The following is an 18,789-nucleotide window of genomic DNA, read 5'->3' on the forward strand; positions in this document are numbered from 1 at the left end:
GTTTATCCTCCTGGCTTGCTACCAAATTTGTATTGCAGTAAACACGGGTCAAGAGATCAAACAAACAATTTAACATCAAATTCAAAACTCCGTACACAAGACAGAAGAGATCTAATCAAAAGTCCATCAGCTACTCATAATGAAAATCTAAACCAGGAAGTAATTAGAAGAAGTCAAAATACAGACCTGATCTAATTTAACATTTGAGCATAACAATGCCAATCCAATAAAGAACAGATTTTTATATATTTTATACTGCGTTAAATCTGATTTATCTCAGAATAAACAAACAACTCTCCTACTGACTCTGTTTATGAAAATAAATCAGAGACAAAACAGCAACACGTTTTTTGATAGGCTTGAGGCATCTAGCAAACTTGTAAGAAATAAAGATAAATTAGCAATGCGCAAAATAATCAAAGTCTAAACAGTGTTCAGTATTTTGTGTAGACCAATATCCAGCATTTCCTAAAGCCCGGTATCCAGCATATGTAGTCCCCTGGCTATAATCCCCTCAGAGTTCCATTTGTTCCATCCAAAATCTTTTGTTGGCAATGATTACATTTCCATCGTTCAAACTCTTGATGACCCAAAAGTAACAGGATGATTTGAAATAGGTTCTTATAACTGTATTACCTTATATGGACATTAGAAGACATACAAGGAATTTTAAGGGGATCCGGTCTGAAGATCGACAGTGTCTAGGTCGGCAATGTTTAGGTCGACCACTATAGGTCGACAGTCACTAGGTCGACATGGATGGAAGGTCGACAGGGTTTCTAGGTCGACATGTGTTAGGTCGACAGGTCTAAAGGTCGACATGAGTTTTTCACATTTTTTATTCATACTTAACGATCCACGTGGACTACGATTGGAACGGTAAAGTGTGCCGAGCGAAGCGGTAGCGGAGCGAAGGCACCATGCCCGAAGCATGGCGAGCGAAGCGAGCCATGCAAGGGGACGCGGTGCACTAATTTGGGATCCCGGTCACTTTACGAAGAAAACGACACATTTTTTTTAAAAATCCTCATGTCGACCTTTAGACCTGTCGACCTAGCACATGTCGACCTAGAAACCCTGTCGACCTTCCATCCATGTCGACCTAGTGACAGTCGACCTATAGTGGTCGACCTAAACATTGCCGACCTAGATACTGTCGATAAAACGAACCACACCCATTTTAAGGCCTGTGATATCTTCTGATTTATCATTTGAAAATCCACAATTATATTGTAAATTGTCCTGTTAATTGTCCAGCACATTAAGAACATAATATAGAGCTGGATATATATGTTTTATATGTGTATGCACATTTTGGGGACTGAAGGGGCAGCTAAGTTATGTCAAGTGCATTAGGGGTGAATTCAGGTATTTGTGACTGATGTAGACCTGGACAGGTGTGCCCTGAAGAAGCACCTGGGTAGAAGGCGATTCGCAACTGACGGTAAAGTTCAGCAAGCCCTCATGTCCTGTCTTCAGACGCTTGACACTGATTTGTTCAATGCCGGGATAGATGCCTTGGTGTGCCATTGGAACAAATGCGTAGACATGTTTGGGGACTACAGTATGAGGGAAAAAAATCTGTACCAAGGCCATACTATTGATTACACATATATGTACGAGTTGAATAAATTTACGCGTTGGAGGTTTTGTTACCTTATTTATTGAACCACCTTCCTAGTTTATTAAACTGGTATTATATACAGATATATAAGCAATTAGGTCAATTCCCTATAAAAAGTATACTTTTATATGTTTTGTGCGTGTAATAAATAATTAATTTATACCATGGAGATACACTCTATATTTTTATTTCTCCTTATGAATCTATGATATCTGCTTATAGGAATAATCTGAAAGTAGATCGACCTATTATGAAGAACCTACTGTAGGTGTCACTTTCATCTTTATTCTAATGAGCATAATAACCTTAAGGGTTCGTTGGTGCTGGATGTTCTACCTTGGATTAAAGGGACCTTTTATCATCACCCTATCAGTGTGGACTTATTCACAAGGGTTATTGATTGCATTCAACCATTACACTATGTTTGATCTTCAAGTTTCTTCCATGTTTACTACAACATTATAGCTCAAACCTTACTAAACCATGGAAGAAACCGCCAATCCTTTCAAAATACCCCATCTGTTGCCACCTACCAAATCCTTGACAAAGCCCAAACCAGTGTGGCTTGCCAACTATTGAGATGGCACAAGGGTCTATTTACTAAAGTGGATGGAGATAAAGTACCAGCCAATCAGTGTCTAACTGCCATATCACAGACTAGGGGTCTATTTACTAAGCCTTGGATGGAGATACAGTGGACGGAGATAAAGTACCAGCCAATCATCCCTAACTGTCATTTTTCAATGTTTGTAACATGACAGTTAGGAGCTGATTGGATGGTACTTTATCATCATCCACTGTATCTCCATCCAAGGCTTAGTAAATAGACCCCAAAATCTCTTATTATCAAGTGAATGTCTCCCTAATAGTAGTCATGTAACACCAGGCCATATAAGCTTATTTAGGAAGATAATAGCAATGCACTGTACAGATTACAGAATCCGAAGTTTACTTACAAAACCATAGGGCAATTCAGTTAATGGCGATGGCTGGGAGGCCTCCAGCACCCTGCAGGCAACTTGGGCAGTTCTTTAAGTGTAAGACCTCTCAAAGCGTTATCTTTTATTTAAAAGGTGCCACAAGGGTGCAGTAGTGCTGTGCAGTGGGCGTAAGTTCGTCACAGTTGCCCGGAGGCAAGAAAAATATTGGTGCCCCCCTATTTCCTATATTAAGATAAATATATGTATGTATGTATGTGTGCGTATATATATATGTGTGTGTGTGTGTGTGTGTGTGTGTGTGTATATGTGTGTGTGTATGTGTGTGCGTGTGTGTGTGTGTGTGTGTGTGTGTGTGTGTGTGTGTGCATATGTATGTGTGTATGTAGTGTTCTGAAAAAAAAGTATATACTGTATTTATACATTTAATTGTCTTTTATTTTAAATCACACATTTCTTAGCAGTCATACCCAGGATTAGAACCTATGACCTGTTATACTGACAGAAGACACTTTACAAATGGAGTAATTTACTCCTGTAGAGGTAGCATGAGAATTCTAACTATATGAAGTTATGTGTAATTGTCAGAGAAGTAACTTCATATAGTTAGAATTCTCATATTTTCTATACAGGGACGAACAGCGTCATCAGTAAGGTGTCTGCTTCCAGTGTAATAGGGTGTGGTTTCTATTTCTAATCCTGGGTGTGATACTTGTAAAATGTGTATATTCAGTATAATAAAGAGGGTGTGATTTGTAAGGTGCAGGGACCAGTAAGGAAGTCGGCCACTGAAAAGACAGCGACAGCTATCAATTAACTTAATTCAATGGTGTCACAGAATGGGAGGAGAGGTGCCCCCCTTCAGAGCAGAAGCCCGGCGGCAGATGACTCCGTTGCCTCCCAGAGTTCTGCCTCTGGTGCTGTACAAAGTGGGTAGAACAAACAACAAGTAGCATAAGTACACAGACGTTACATGAATGCTTGATTGCAATATGCAGTTAACTTAGTTATGTAGAGAAAGCAAAGGGTAGCTCACAAGAGCTTACAATCTATAAGGGATAAGACTGAATGCAAAAGGGGGGAGAGGGCAGAAACTACAGAGTCAGGAGGTGGATGGTAAGCCGCAATGAAAATATGTGTTTTACGGGCACATGTGAATCAGGGCTGAGACAAGGATTTTTGTCATCGGGGCAAGGTAGTTATTTGCCCCTTTGTGTATCTGCAACAAATACACCTAAAAACACTGCACCTCTAGGACTATCAAACAATGCATACCTCTATAATATCACTGCACCTCTAGAACTGCAACACATACACCTAATAACACTGTAGGACTACAAAACATACACATAATAACACTGCATCTCTAGGACTATACCACATTGCATACTGTACTAATAATCATTCTCAGTAATAACCTATTATCACCATAGTGACCATACCTGTTACCATAGTGACCATAACCATACCTGTTACTGGTGCAGCCAGGACAACCCTCCCCTGAAGAAGATGGCAGCCAGGAAGCTGAGGGCAGAGGGTCATCTGCCAGGGACTTGTACATCTTGATGACTTTCCCTGGACTCCTGAACACAGACTCAGCCCAGACCTCAGTGAGGGTCCTGGACACTGGTGTAGACCCACTGGTGGATTTCCCATGAGGCACATGCCTAGGGGTGGTACTTGCTGGGGGTCGTCACACCAGGCTGATGAAGCCAGGTTTTTTTTTTTTGTCATTACAATATTTTTTTTATATTTTATTTTGCAACCTGTGGGAATGGAACAATGGGCAGCAAATTGTCTCGAGGCATCCGGACTGGCCCCGAAATGAAGGGTGCAGTGATGTGATGAAGGTGGCCAATAATGTGCCTAGGGGCTACCTGACCTCTAAATTCGCCCATGTTTACTGTAGCCCTAAAAAACAGTTTAAGTGACTGTGCCATGCTGCCCCTGGAACTCCTGGGCAGTGAGTCAGTTGTACCTTACTGTGTAGCATCCTTCAGCTATGCCAGTCCTCCTATATAACTACACCTCTGGCATCACATAGCGCCTCCTTCGCACAGAGAGCATGTCAGGAGCTGTAGTTCCAGCCACCAGGCCACATCTCTTGAGTGCTATGCCCAATGTGCAGTGACGGCATCTAATGAATCAGACTGAATTATGAAGTACTGTACCGTAGCCTGCAGGTCTCTTTGTTGTGGAGGGCACTGGTGCAATGCACCTGTTGCACCGCCACTTGTTCCGCCAGGGATGTGACCCTGATGGCGGCCCTGTTTGGGGGTATGTGGAATTGCGCCCCCTTATAAGTGGTACCCGTGGCACGTGCAACCCCCTAGTTGTGGCCCTGTGTGAAGACTAAGGGTGGGATGTTCTAAATGGTACATCGCGCCACTTACTGCATTTATACTAACCACATATGTACTAAGCAAAGGACAGCTCTCCTGTTCTTTTCGATGACAGGACTGCCAGGTTTCGGGAGTCCCTCTACGCATGCACAGATGGATGTGGCAGCCATGGAGGATGCTGGTAGGAATCCGATTGGATCCCTCTCAGAGTCAAATGCGGAAAAAAGCCCGCTGCACTGAAGCCCTGGGATGCCGGGCTTAGTACATATGGGAAATGTAGCCAATGCGTTTTCAGGTTTTTGGCTGCATTTTCCCTTAAGTACTGTACATCCTGCCCTAATTGAGGGTGAAAAATCCTGAAGGCATGAATGGGAAGTGCTGATCAGGGAGGATGAGAAGATGCAGTTAATGGCAGAGCAGAAATGGTGGGAGGTAGTGTGAGAGGAGACAAGGACAGAGAAGTGTGACGGAGGGCTTTGGAGGAGAGAATAGCTGACTGTATGGTATGTGGGGATGCGGTCAAGATCCCGCCAGACGGGATCTCGGTGGTCGGAATCCCGACACCGGGATCCCGACTGGCACAATCCCGACATATTCTCCCTCTGCGGGTGTGCTGCGTGGCGCTCGCCCCCCCTGTCGGGATTGTGCCGGTATTTTGATCGGCGGGATCTCGTCTGGCGGGATCTCGTACTGATCCCGGTATGTGTGTGACTTTACATAAATGCTTCAATATTGCTGTCCTTTTAAATGTTCCCTCATTTCTCTTTTATTTGCTAATGAAAGAAAACAAGTTTGAAGCCTGTCTTCCATAGACAAGGCCTACCGTGTCCGCCGCTATATCCTGCGCTGATTTATCCTGTTTGCAGTAGGTGATATTTCTCCATGCAGGATTACAGACTGCTGGCTCCCCTGTATGCAAGTTGACATTAATGCGCAAGGAGATTATGCTTGTTGGCCTGACCCACATTTACTGCTGCCCATGGGAACAGTACTAATGTGCAGAATCAATACCCGTTCTGCAATACTGTCACAGTGCTTTCCTTGTGTCTTACTGCAAATAGGAGGGAGTGTGGCAAGATGCTTACAAATCGCTCGTCTGAACAAGCCCCTAGGGTTATGATGAAATGTCAGTGGGAATGACTGTGATAGGCAGTCAGCCAGGATCCCATATGTTACAGCAATATTCTGCCATTAGTCCTGATAGACAGCCTCTCGCTGTTCCTAATGTTACATTTATATGGCAAATGTTTCAGATCTGATATATGTAGGGTTTAGCTGGCACGATATACGTGTATTATTAACTGTCACTTCCTTAATGGATTATTTAATTAGCATGCTTCCACATCCAGATCAGTTCTTACTGTAACCCTTTCATTCTTCTATATTGCTTACACACTGATTTTTGTTTCTTTTTACTAACATAAAGGGGTCAGTTCAGTTAGGTGAGACATAGTCATGTAAGTAAATGCGGCCATATGCTGCACTTATGGAACCGCCGGACTTGTTGGAACCGCCGGACTTGTGAATTTTTATCTGCAGCCCCGTAGAGCTGCGTACTAAATCCATGAACCCGGACGAAATCGGGCCGCCTTTGGCAGCATTTTAGCTGCAACCCACTCCTCCTAACTGAACTGACCCCTAAGCATCTATAAATTAGTACACGTGATTGGGCATACTGTGGTATGACAGGTTTCTTTCATTTCACGGATTCAGCAGTATTGCAACTTGACCCCAAAGTATTAAGTGTATTGGAGCCCAGAGTCGGATTACAAGCGAAATGGGCCTCGAGCTGAAAATGATCAAGCGCTTTTGTGAGAAGCTATGTGGGCATGGTCAGTACTGTGTGGGCATGGTCAGTACTGTGTGGGTGTGGTAATTGCTGTGTGGGAGTGGTCAGTGCTGTGTGGGCGTGGTCAGCGCTGTGGAGGCATGGTCATTGCTGTGTGGGCATGGTCAGTACTGTGTGGGTGTGGTAATTGCTGTGTGGGAGTGGTCAGTGCTGTGTGGGCGTGGTCAATGCTGTGTAGGCATGGTTATTGCTGTGTGGGCATGGTCAGTACTGTGTGGGTGTGGTCAGTGCTGTGTGGGCATGGTAATTGCTGTGTGGGTGTGGTCAGTGCTGTGTGGGCATAGTCATTGCTGTGTGGGCATGGTCAGTGCTGTGTGGGCATGGTTATTGCTGTGTGGGCATGGTCAGTGTTGTTTGGGCATCGTTATTGCTGTGTGGGCATGGTCCGTACTGTGTAGGTGTGGTCAGTGCTGTGTGGGCATGGTAATTGCTGTGTGGGCGTGATCAGTGCTGTGTGGGCGTGGTCAGTGCTGTGTGGGCATGGTTATTGCTGTGGGCATGGTCAGTGCTGTGTGGGCATGGTCAGTACTGTGTGGGTGTGGTCAGTGCAGTGTGGACGTGGTCAGTGCTGTGTGGGCATGGTCATTGCTGTGTGGGCATGGTCAGTGCTGTGTGGGCATCATTATTGCTGTGTGTGCATGATCCGTACTGTGTGGGTGTGGTCAGTGCTGTGTGGGCATGGTAATTGCTGTGTGGGCGTGATCAGTGCTGTGTGGGTGTGGTCAGTGCTGTGTGGGCATGGTTATTGCTGTGGGCATGGTCAGTGCTGTGTGGGCATGGTCAGTACTGTGTGGGTGTGGTCAGTGCTGTGTGGGTGTTGTTATCGTGGTGTGGGCATGGTCAGTGCTGTGTGGGTATGGTCAGTGCTGTGTGAACATGGTCAGTGCTGTGTGGGCATGGTCATTGCTGTGTGGGCGTGGTCAGTGCTGTGTGAGTGTGGTCAGTGCTGTGTGGGTATGGTCAGTACGATGGTGGAACATAGGGAGAGTGTATTATTGGGGGAGCTTCTCCCGGTATTTGTATGGACCTGCTTTGCCCATTTAGCATGGCAAAGCAGGTATATACATTGGCAGCAGGAATTATTGCCTCTTTTGCCAAAGAGGGAAGGTGTTAACTAACCTCTTTCCTGGAGTTAAGAACACTCTCCCTCTCAGCTGCTCTGACAGGCGTTTGCATAGTTGGAGCACATACAGCGGTCAGAAATCCCCCAGCAGCACCCGCGGCTTTTTGGAAGAAAAAAAAAACGTAATTTTTTTTTGCAAGCACAATCTGTAGCTGTCAGAGCCAACAGCCAGGGACAGTGCTGTGGTGGGGTAACGACAACTGCAGCAGTCGAAATCGCTAGCTGCAGTTGTCAGAACGGTCAGTGCCACTAACTGTAAGTACATTGGCTGGCACATTGGCACACGGTCTTGCAGAAAAGAGCGCTGATAATGACAGGTACACATAGCACCCCTGTCATTAAACACACAGCCCCACATTAAGAGATAGGGAGAAGAGGTATCTGCAGCACATAACGGGCCTGATTTGGAAGCAAGGCAGAAAAAGCAAGTAACTTTTTGTCTGGAACAAACCATGTTGCTATGTACGGGGAAGCAGGAGCGTATCTACCCATTGGCCAGGATGGTACTTGCCAGGGGTGCCAACTGAGGAGGGGCATTGCCCAGCGGTGCTCCCGCGACCAGGGGTTAGATTCACTTTGTAGAGGCAGCACCTACTGTGTGGCATAATGTGTATAAGGGGTACTACTGTGTACCGTAATGTTAATAAGGGGCTCTAGAGTGTGATGTATTGTATATAAGAGTTACTATTGTGTAGCGTAATGTGATTAACAGACATCACTGTGCGGTGTAATGTGAGTAAGGGACAGTACTGTGTGGTGTAACATAGAAACATAGAATTTGTCGGCAGATAAGAACCACTTGGCCCATCTAGTCTGCCCCTTTTTTTCTTTCTTTTTTTTTTTTATATTTTTATCTCTAACCTTATTTGATCCTTATTTCTTTGTAAGGATATCCTTATGTCTATCCCATGCATGTTTAAATTGCTCTACTGTCTTAGCCTCTACCACCTCTGATGGGAGGCTATTCCACTTGTCCACTACCCTTTCTGTGAAATAATTTTTCCGCAAATTTCCCCTGAACCTCCCCCCTCCAGTCTCAGTGCATGTCCTCGTGTCCTATTGCTTCTCTTCATTTGGAGAATGTTTCCCTCCTGGACTTTGTTAAAACCCTTGATATATTTGAAAGTTTCTATCATGTCCCCCCTTTCCCTTCTCTGCTCCAAACTATACATATTGAGATTTCTTAGTCTTTCTGGGTATGTTTTGTGATGTAGGCCATGCACCATTTTAGTTGCCCTCCTTTGTACAGTTTCTAATGTATTAATATCCTTTTGAAGATATGGCCTCCAGAACTGAATACAGTATTCTAGATGAGGCCGTACCAATGACCTATACAGTGGCATTATTACTTCTTTCTGCTGCTGATTCCTCTCCCAATGCAGCCAAGCATCTGACTAGCCTTCTCATTGCCTTGTTACATTGCTTACCTGCCTTTAAGTCATCTGAAATAGTGACTCCTAGATCCCTTTCCTCCTCAGTAGTTTCCAGTATAGTGCCATTAATACTGTATTTAGCTTTAGGATTTTTGAGACCCAAGTGCATGATTTTGCATTTTTTGGCATTAAACTGTAATTGCCAGACTCTTGACCATTCCTCTAGTCTACCTAGATCCTCAATCATTTGTTTTACCCCACCTGGTGTGTCTACCCTGTTGCATACCTTTGTGTCATCTGCAAAAAGGCATACTTTCCCTTTAATGCCATTTGCAATGTCACCAATAAAGATATTAAAAAGCACTGGTCCAAGTACAGATCCCTGGGGTACTCCACTGGTAACATTTCCCTCCTGTGAATGCACTCCATTTACCACAACTCTCTGTTTTCTATCCTTCAACCAAGATCTTATCCATTCAATAATCCTAATATCCAATCCCAAACTTTCAAGTTTATTTAGCAGTCTGCGATGTGGAACTGTGTCAAAAGCCTTACTAAAGTCTAGATAAGCTATATCCATGGCTCCACCTTTATCCATCACTTTAGTCACACAATCAAAAAAGTCAATAAGATTTGTTTGACATGATCTCCCCCCAGTGAATCCATGCTGTTTGGGATCCAGTAAATTGCCGGATTTGAGATAATCTACAACTCTTTCCATCAATTTCCCTACTACTGATGTAAGACTCACTGGTCTGTAGTTGTTTGCCTCTTCCTTGCTTCCACTTTTGTGCAGTGGGACTACGTTTGCTCTTTTCCAGTCCCCTGGAATTACTCCTGTAGCTAATGACTGGTTGAATAATTCTGTCAATGGTGCTACCAGCACCTCTTTAAGTTCTTTTAGTTAGTGATGAGCGAGGTTCGGTTTTACTCGGTTTTACTCGGTTCTCAAAACGGCATCTTATTGGCTATCCAAAACACGTGACATCCGTGAGCCAATAAGATGCCGTTTTGAGAACCGAGTAAAACCGAGTAAAACCGAGTAAAACCGAACCCGCTCATCACTACTTTTAGTATCCTTGGATGTATCCCATCTGGCCCCATAGATTTGTCCACTTTCAGCTTTGAGAGTTCTGTTAGGACCTTCTCCTCTGTAAATGTACTTGTTTCATTTTCCTGAATATCCCTGCAACTTAACTGTGGCCCCTTCCCCTCTCTTTCAGTAGTAAATACTGAGCAAAAAGAATTATTAAGATGATCTGCTATTAAATTGTCTCCTTCAACAAGACTCCCAGTGTCCGTCTTTAGTTTTATAATTCCGCCTTTTGTTTTTCTCCTTTCGCTTATATACCTAAAAAAAGTTTTGCCTCCTTTACCCACTGACTGGGCCATTTTCTCCTCAGCTTGTGCCTTTGCACATCTGATTACCTTCTTTGTCTCCTTCTGTCTAACAAGATATATATTTTTGTCTTCATTATTTTGTGTCTGCTTATATTTCCTAAAAGCCATCTTTTTTGCTCTCACAATATTTGCTACTTCTTTTGCAAACCACACTGGCTTCCTTTTCCTTGTGTTTTTCCTAACAGTTTTGATACAAAGGTCTGTTGCCTTCAATATTGCACATTTTAATGTTTCCCACCTCTCCTGCACTGTTTCCAAGTTCCTCCACTCTGCCAAAGAATCGCTTACACATTTTCCCATCCCTACAAAATCAGCCTTCCTAAAATCCAACACCTTTGTTTTTGTATGGGACGTGTCAGTCTCTGTCTTAATGCTGAACCATACTGCTTGATGATCACTGGATCCCAGGTTTTCACCCACTTTTACATCCGATAATCTGTCTCCATTTGTAAGTATTAAGTCTAATATTGCGTCTTTCCGAGTGGGCTCCCTCACCAATTGGTGGAGGGATGCTCCCTGAAGGGAATTTAAAATGTTCCTACTTCTAGTGGAACTAGCAACAGACACCTCCCAGTTTACATCAGGAAGATTAAAGTCTTCCATGATTATTACCTCTCCTTTTAATGCCATTTTAGTTATGTCCTGCAATAGGTTCTTGTCAAGTTCCTCTTCCTGACCTGGTGGCCTGTATATCACGCCAATACGAATAATCAACTTTTCCCCTGTTTCTATGGTCACCCAAAGGGCCTCAGTTTTTTCTTCAATACTTTGTATTAATGTAGTATTTATGGCATTTTTTACATACATTGCTACCCCTCCTCCGATTTTTCCAATTCTGTCCTTCCTAAATAAAGTATATCCCGGTATAGCTATGTCCCAGTCATGATTTTCATTGTACCATGACTCTGTAATTGCCACAATGTCTAGATCATCCCTTGTCATTATTGCAGTTAGTTCTGGGATTTTATTTCCTAAGCTCCTAGCATTTGCACACATAGCTTTTAGAGTTTTGTTTGCGCTTTTTCTGTTCCTAGCTATGTTCTTCTCTCTGCCTATTTTTATTTGGTTTTGATCTGAATTATCTTCTGTTGCTGTGGATATGCTTCCTATTCCCTTTGCCTGCAGAAACAATACCTCTGTGTTGGGGGAGCAGATTTCTTTATTCCTGTTTGGTTCACTGAATTGGGGGTATTGTGTGGCTATGCCCCTTTTTTGCCATACATGCCTTCCATATTTCAAATATAGGGGTCGCCAGTCCCCTTACTTTGCCAGGGGTGCTTGAACCCCTAGATAAACCCCTGAGGGGAGGAAATATATTTATATTTTTCTGTGCAGAGTAAATACTGGCTGCTTTTGCATGTAGCCCACATATGTTAGCTTTATTTTTACACTGCAATTTAGATTTCAGTTTGGACACACCACATCCAAATCTAACTCTCTCTGCGTATGTTACATCTCCCCTTATGTACTTGAGCAGTGATCATTGCTGTTTTTGTGTTAACACAGTGAAAAATACCTTACAAACTTGACATTTAGGCTCAAACAAGTTCTAACTGGACTGGATACAACATGGTCTAACGCGCTCCCCTTGCTCGATGTTGGCTCTGATTTTTAGTTTATCTAATGCATGAGAATTTATGACCAATTTTCGTACAGTGAAAACAAAGGGGGTAATTCCAAGTTGATCGCAGCAGGAATTTAGTTAGCAATTGGGCAAAACCATGTGCACTGCAGGGGAGGCAGATTTAACATGTGCAGAGAGAGTTAGATTTGGGTGGGGTGTGTTCAATCTGCAATCTAATTTGCAGTGTAAAAATAAAGCAGCCAGTATTTACCCTGCACAGAAATAAAATAACCCACCCAAATCTAACTCTCTCTGCACATGTTAAATCTGCCTCCCCTGCAGTGCACATGGTTTTGCCCAATTGCTAACTAAATTCCTGCTGCGAGCAACTTGGAATTACCCCCAAAGTTCTGCATCTCTATGTATAATGTTCCCATCTCACCGGGGTCACATGGCACAAGCTCTCTGCCTTCATATTTATTATTGTACTATACAGTACATTGTATTATTATATATACAGAGGGAATGGTTCTAGACTTCACACCCTAAATGCTTGTAATGAGAGGCGCTATCTTGCTGAGATTTATAGTACTACGCATAAAATATATGCAGATGCACTATGCAATCATTACTACTCAAAATTGAAATATTGATTACAATTAAATATCATATAAGAGGTTGTTAGCATATATTTGGTCAAAGATACGGGTTTGCCCACCAACGTCCAGATCACCTCTTGTCGGGTAAGTGCCTAACACTTTGGGGTTCACGTCTCAGGTGCGGAGCACAGGGCAGGCTTGGGAATTTTCAGAAGTCACCGCTCCCTGCTCACGGCCAAGTCCCTCTCCTGTTCTTTTTCAAGACACAGCCGTCTCTGACAGTTCTTCAGGACTCTTGGTTTTTTGGGGAGTCCTGCTCTTCCCGCTGGTTCTTATCACCCTTGATCGGGGGGGCGGGGGGGGGCTATTTATTATCCATCTGAATATTAGGCAGCTTCATTGGGCCCTAATAATGAATGGGCTCATTACTTAAAAATCTTAGCGTTTCTGCATGTGTAATGGACCCAATAGTTATTATGAATAGTCCCCCAAGGATAGGGGTTGATATATCAAGCCAGGGAGTAGGTGGCGCATGTGCAGTCTCTGTCTGAGCTGCCTCCTCTCTAGCCAGCAGAGCAATAGACTTTGGACACTAGGGTCACTAAGAGACCTCATCGCTGTCCCAGAGTCTAGTGCGCATGTGCAGGTCTCTGGGAAAATGGTACCGCAGACATTTTCCCAGTGATTTCTCTACTACACATGCGCGAAACACCAGAGAAATGGCCACAGTGCCATTTTTCCATTGGTTTTGAAGCAGGACTCCAGAGGGTAAGTATTGAAAAAATGGGTGCAGGGTGTGCAGTGTGGGCCCTCCTTGACCCCGGGAGCCTGTGTGCACCGCACGCACTGCACCCATTGTAGACATGCCAGTGTATCAAACAGTGACAAGAGTGGAGAAGTTGCCTATAGCAACAAATCAGCTTTGAGGTATCATTTTTCAAGTTTATTCTAAAAAATGATAGGTTAGAGCTGGTTGGTTGCTAAGGGCAACTTCTCCACTGGTCCACTTCTCCACCCTTCACTGCTTGATACATCATTTCCATAAGCCCTAAAGAATTAATTGCTAAGAAAATAAAGAAATGGGCCTAATTCAGACCTGATCGCAGAAGCAAAATTGTTCTCTAATGGGCAAAACCATGTGCAGTGTAGGGGGGGCAGATATAACATGTGCAGAGAGAGTTAGATTTGGGTGGATTATTTTGTTTCTGTGCAGGGTAAATACTGGCTGCTTTGATTTTACACTGCAATTTAGATTTCAGTTTAAACACATCCCACCCAAATCTAACCCTCCATGCATGTTATATCTGCCCCACCTGCAGTGCACATGGTTTTGACGATTAGAGAACAATTTTGCTACTGCGATCAGATCTGTATTAGGCCCGATATCCGCTATCATCACGCTTTGCTGTATTTCGCCAATTAATAGGCACTCTAAACACACGTCCTGCCCACACGAGTTAGCAAAAATATCAATATAAAGGCAAACAATAGAGCTTGGCATTAGAAATAACCAAATAAATGACCCTTTAGGACATTTGATCTCTAATTAATCTCGTTGATGTTATTAGAATCATTAACTACTATTACTGTAAGTATTGCTGCAAATCTGACATATGGTAAACATTAAAAGGAGCATATGCCAGACAACATTATTATCAGGTAGAGACGTTGTGAATAAATATATTTTATGTGAAGGATTTACTAAAAGTTTACAGCAATTGATATGATTTAGGCTTAATTGCTCACAAATGAAAGAAAGAGATAAAATGAAAGAGAAACAAATTGGATTAGTTAGTTGTTATGAGGCCAAAACTTCTAAAACAAACTCCAGTTTACAATTATTTTGTATATTGTATATAATTGTTTCCAGTGCTGAGTTGGCCTTTTTTTCTTCTTCTGTTTGTTCGGAATTTCCTCACTTTTGGCCGGGTTTTCTGATGTCACAGGGCCGGGATGTGAGGAGAGCCAGAACTGTGTATCATGGTTAGGTGAGTATATTATACAATTACTCTGATTACCGTTGGTGAAAATTCAATATGACTAAATTAACTTGATTATAATTGAAATGAGATGGATTAAGTCCAGGACAAAACCTAGTAATTCTGTTGCCTAGATCTTTCAAAATGTATAAACCACTGATTTAGCTCTTAGCAAAAAACTATTTTTGTATGTTTTAATTGGATACCTTGATGAAGCCACTCCCAAGTAATTGCATATTTTAAGCCTTTGGGACTCCAATATCTTTAGAAGTGGGAAGTGAGGATATCTTTGTGGCTTCAATAAGCTCAGATCATAAAAGGCCACATAAAGCTATTTTTGGGTACCAAATATAATAGACAATCACATCAACCTAATATAACTAGATCTTTTCATTTAGGTTCACCATAATCATGGAATGTAGCACAGCGTCACAGTGGTTAGCAGTGCACCATACGGAAAAGACAGCACTTAGTGAAAGATATAACAAACAAAAAAAAGGTGGTGCAAGGTCAGAAAAGCGTTAATATTAACACTCACTTTGCCCAGATAATGTAAAAAGAGATACCAGCACTCACTTTTGGAGATGAAAAACGATTATTTGATCTTCTTAAAGATTCCATTGCATATAGGCCGACAGTATATATGTTTTATACAGTATATATGTTTTACCAGAAATTTCCAGACATGGGCCATCTGTGTGTATGTGTTTGCATGTGGCAAGGATTATAAAAGTAAGCTCCACTGGGGCAGGGACTTGTGAATGACTAATATATGCCCTGTAAAGCGCTGCATAATATGTGTGCAATTTATAACTACCGTAGCTGTTGAAAAATAAATAATGCTAATTTAGTTTTGCTATAATTGAAAGTGTAGCAAAAACCAGGGTTACCCTAAGAGGAACGGAGACCCTGTCATGTGTCCTATTTTTATTTGCCTCTGTTTGTATATGTATTGAGCAGCTTTCCCTTATTTGTGAACAATAAAATGTACTGTTCACTAATTAAGGTAACTGTTCACAGGTTTTGAAACCAGATAAATGACAATGTAACAAAAAGGCTCCACCTAGTGGTTGTTATAATTTTGGCAAAAAAAAAATGACTACATTTCCAATCAACTTTGCAACTCGCAATATTGTAAATACTGTTGGCTTAATTAATACAGAATGCATATAAAATATAATGCACTGATTTGCATGACCTATGATTGTTGTGCAAATACCACAATCCTAGTAGCTTATGATATAGGCCCTCATTCCGAATTGATCACTCGCTAGCTACTTTTAGCAGCCGTGCAAACGCATAGTCGCCGCCCACGGGGGGGGGGTGTATTTCGCTTTGCAGGAGTGCGAACGACGAGCGGTACAAAAAAACATTTTGTGCAAAACAAGACCAGCCCTGTAGTTACTTATTCTGTGCGATGATTGTCCCGGAATTGACGTCAGATACCCACTCTGCAAACGCATGGACACGCCTGCACTTTTCCAAACACTCCCAGAAAACGGTTAGTTGACACCCATAATCTCCCACTTCCTGTCAATCTCCTTGCGATCGGCTGTGCGAATGGAATCGTCGCTAGAAGCAGTGCAAAACAACAATGCTCTTTGTACCCGTACGCCACGCGTGCGCATTGCGGCCCATACACGTGTAGTTTTGCAATTTTTTGGAATGATTGCTAAGCAGTGAACAACGGCAGCTAGCGATCAACTCGGAATGAGGGCCTCAGGCACTAACTAAAGAACTTTTTTAATACAATGTTGTGCTTTGATTAGGACTGCAATATTAAAGATTTGTATTTTGTAAAGTAACTATGGAGAAGCATGTTGAAATTGAAGTTCATCCCTAGACTAATGTTTTCCTTGTATTTAGTATTTGTATTACATTTTGGCATATTTGTCTGTTTGTTGGGGGTCATTCCGAGTTGTTCGCTCGCAAGCGGATTTTAGCAGATTTGCTCACGCTAAGCCGCCGCCTACTGGGAGTGAATCTTAGCATCTTAAAATTGCGAACGATGTAATCGCAATATTGCGATTACACACCTCGTAGCAGTTTCTGAGTAGCTTCAGACTTACTCGGCATCTGCGATCATTTCACTGCTTGTCGTTCCTGGTTTGACGTCACAAACACACCCAGCGTTCGCCCAGACACTCCCCCGTTTCTCCGGCCACTCCTGCGTTTTTTCCGGAAACGGTAGCGTTTTTTCCCACACGCCCATAAAACGGCCTGTTTCCGCCCAGTAACACCCATTTCCTGTCAATCACATTACGATCGCCAGAACGATGAAAAAGCCGTGAGTAAAAATCCTAACTGCATAGCAAATTTACTTGGCGCAGTCGCAGTGCGGACATTGCGCATGCGCATTAAGCGGAAAATCGCTGCGATGCGAAGATTTTTACTGAGCGAACAACTCGGAATGACCCCCCATTATTAGGTTGTTTTTTTTTGCACAAATAATAAAAACATATGTATAAAGCAACAGAACTGATATATTTAATTTTATTGAAGTAACTTTCAGTTATCAATCTGCACTAACTTTTCTTACGATTTTGACTATATAGGGTGTGGAAAAAAATGCTACAAAGTAAGAATGCTTTCAAAAATAGAAGTGTTAAATAATACAGGTTGAGTATCCCATATCCAAATATTCTGAAATACGGAATATACCAAAATACAGAATTTTTTGAGTGAGAGTGAGATAGTGAAATCTTTGTTTTCTGATCGCTCAATGTACACAAACTTTGTTTACACAAAGTTATTAAAATATTGTATTAAATGACCTTCAGGCTGTGTATATAAGGTGTATATGAAACATAAATGAATTGTGTACTTAGACTTGGGTCCCATCGCCATGATATCTCATTATGGTATGCAATTATTCCAAGATACGGAAAAATCTGATATCCAAAATACTTCTGGTCCCAAGCATTTTGGATAAGGGATACTCAACCTGTAGTTTATTTTTATCAAATCAATATTTGGCTTTGTCACCCTTTGCCTTCAAAACAGCATCAATTCTTCTAAATACACTTTGTCACAACTGAGGGCTGGTAACGGTAACGGGAAGCCTCAGTTGTAGGGGCTGACGGGTACCTGAACTTAGGTGGTGAGATGGGACGCCTAGACATGCACAGAAACTGTAGTACCAATGCCCGAAGGCGTGACCACGACAACTGAAAGTGCCTTTAAGGGTTTTAATTAAATAATAAAAAGGCATAGAATGTACAACGAAACAATAACTGTCAAAGAGAGTCTCTGGATTCTTACTGGGTTGAGCCCAGTAACCGGAGTAAGGGTTTGAAGAGCTTGGTGATACTTGGGATCACAGGTAAAGCATAAATGATGCTGGGGATCGCTGGTAAAGTATTAAGTGATGCTGCGGATCGCAGGTAAAGTATTAAGTGATGCTGGGGATCGCTGGTAAAGTCGAGAAGGTTATTTGAAGGATTGCCGCGCCCTCGAGAGCCGCAGTGATGATATCTACAGGGAGTCACTCAACTCCCTAGGACATGAATACACACAAAAAAATTGAGAGATCACGTCTGCGCTCGTCAGGATAAACTACTAAGGGGGATAAAGTAGGGTGTGCACAGTATCTGAAAAATAATTAATAAAGTAATATAGACAATGTTGGTTACGTGGTGTTGTTACAACATATAGAACCGTTTCTTTCTGTTTATGTCTTAATTACTAGTTCTCCGGGTTGATACTGGAATGGACAAATGTTCTCGATCACGTCCACTATGGAGTAAAATTCTCCTTAGGGGTGTCCCAAACGGTTGTTCTCCGAGTTTTCTCCTGTATTCGCGTCCAGGGTATCGGGATAATTCTTATCCTCAATGATTGGAGACACAAAGACAGGAAAAAAAAACCGCTGATAGTGTAGTAAACGTGTAGGAAATGATGGAAATGTCTTTGGATTAGGTCTTAACGAGAAGGTAGCTGCTGAGTGCGTACCAGTACTCACGTGAAAACGTGATGTCTCCCTCGCGTAAAGGTATCT

General features: G+C 42.5%; 1 long non-coding RNA gene across 1 annotated transcript in view; it reads left to right on the forward strand.

Moving 5' to 3' along the window:
- Window positions 1–18,789, forward strand: part of LOC134928446 (uncharacterized) — a 115,256-nt gene that overhangs the window by 32,865 nt on the left and 63,602 nt on the right. The window contains exon 2 of the long non-coding RNA XR_010177926.1: window positions 14,760–14,801. This is a non-coding gene — a long non-coding RNA (uncharacterized LOC134928446). The remainder of the gene's footprint in view (window positions 1–14,759; window positions 14,802–18,789) is intronic.

This window comes from Pseudophryne corroboree, chromosome 5 (assembly GCF_028390025.1).
Source record: "Pseudophryne corroboree isolate aPseCor3 chromosome 5, aPseCor3.hap2, whole genome shotgun sequence".
NCBI lineage: Eukaryota > Metazoa > Chordata > Amphibia > Anura > Myobatrachidae > Pseudophryne > Pseudophryne corroboree.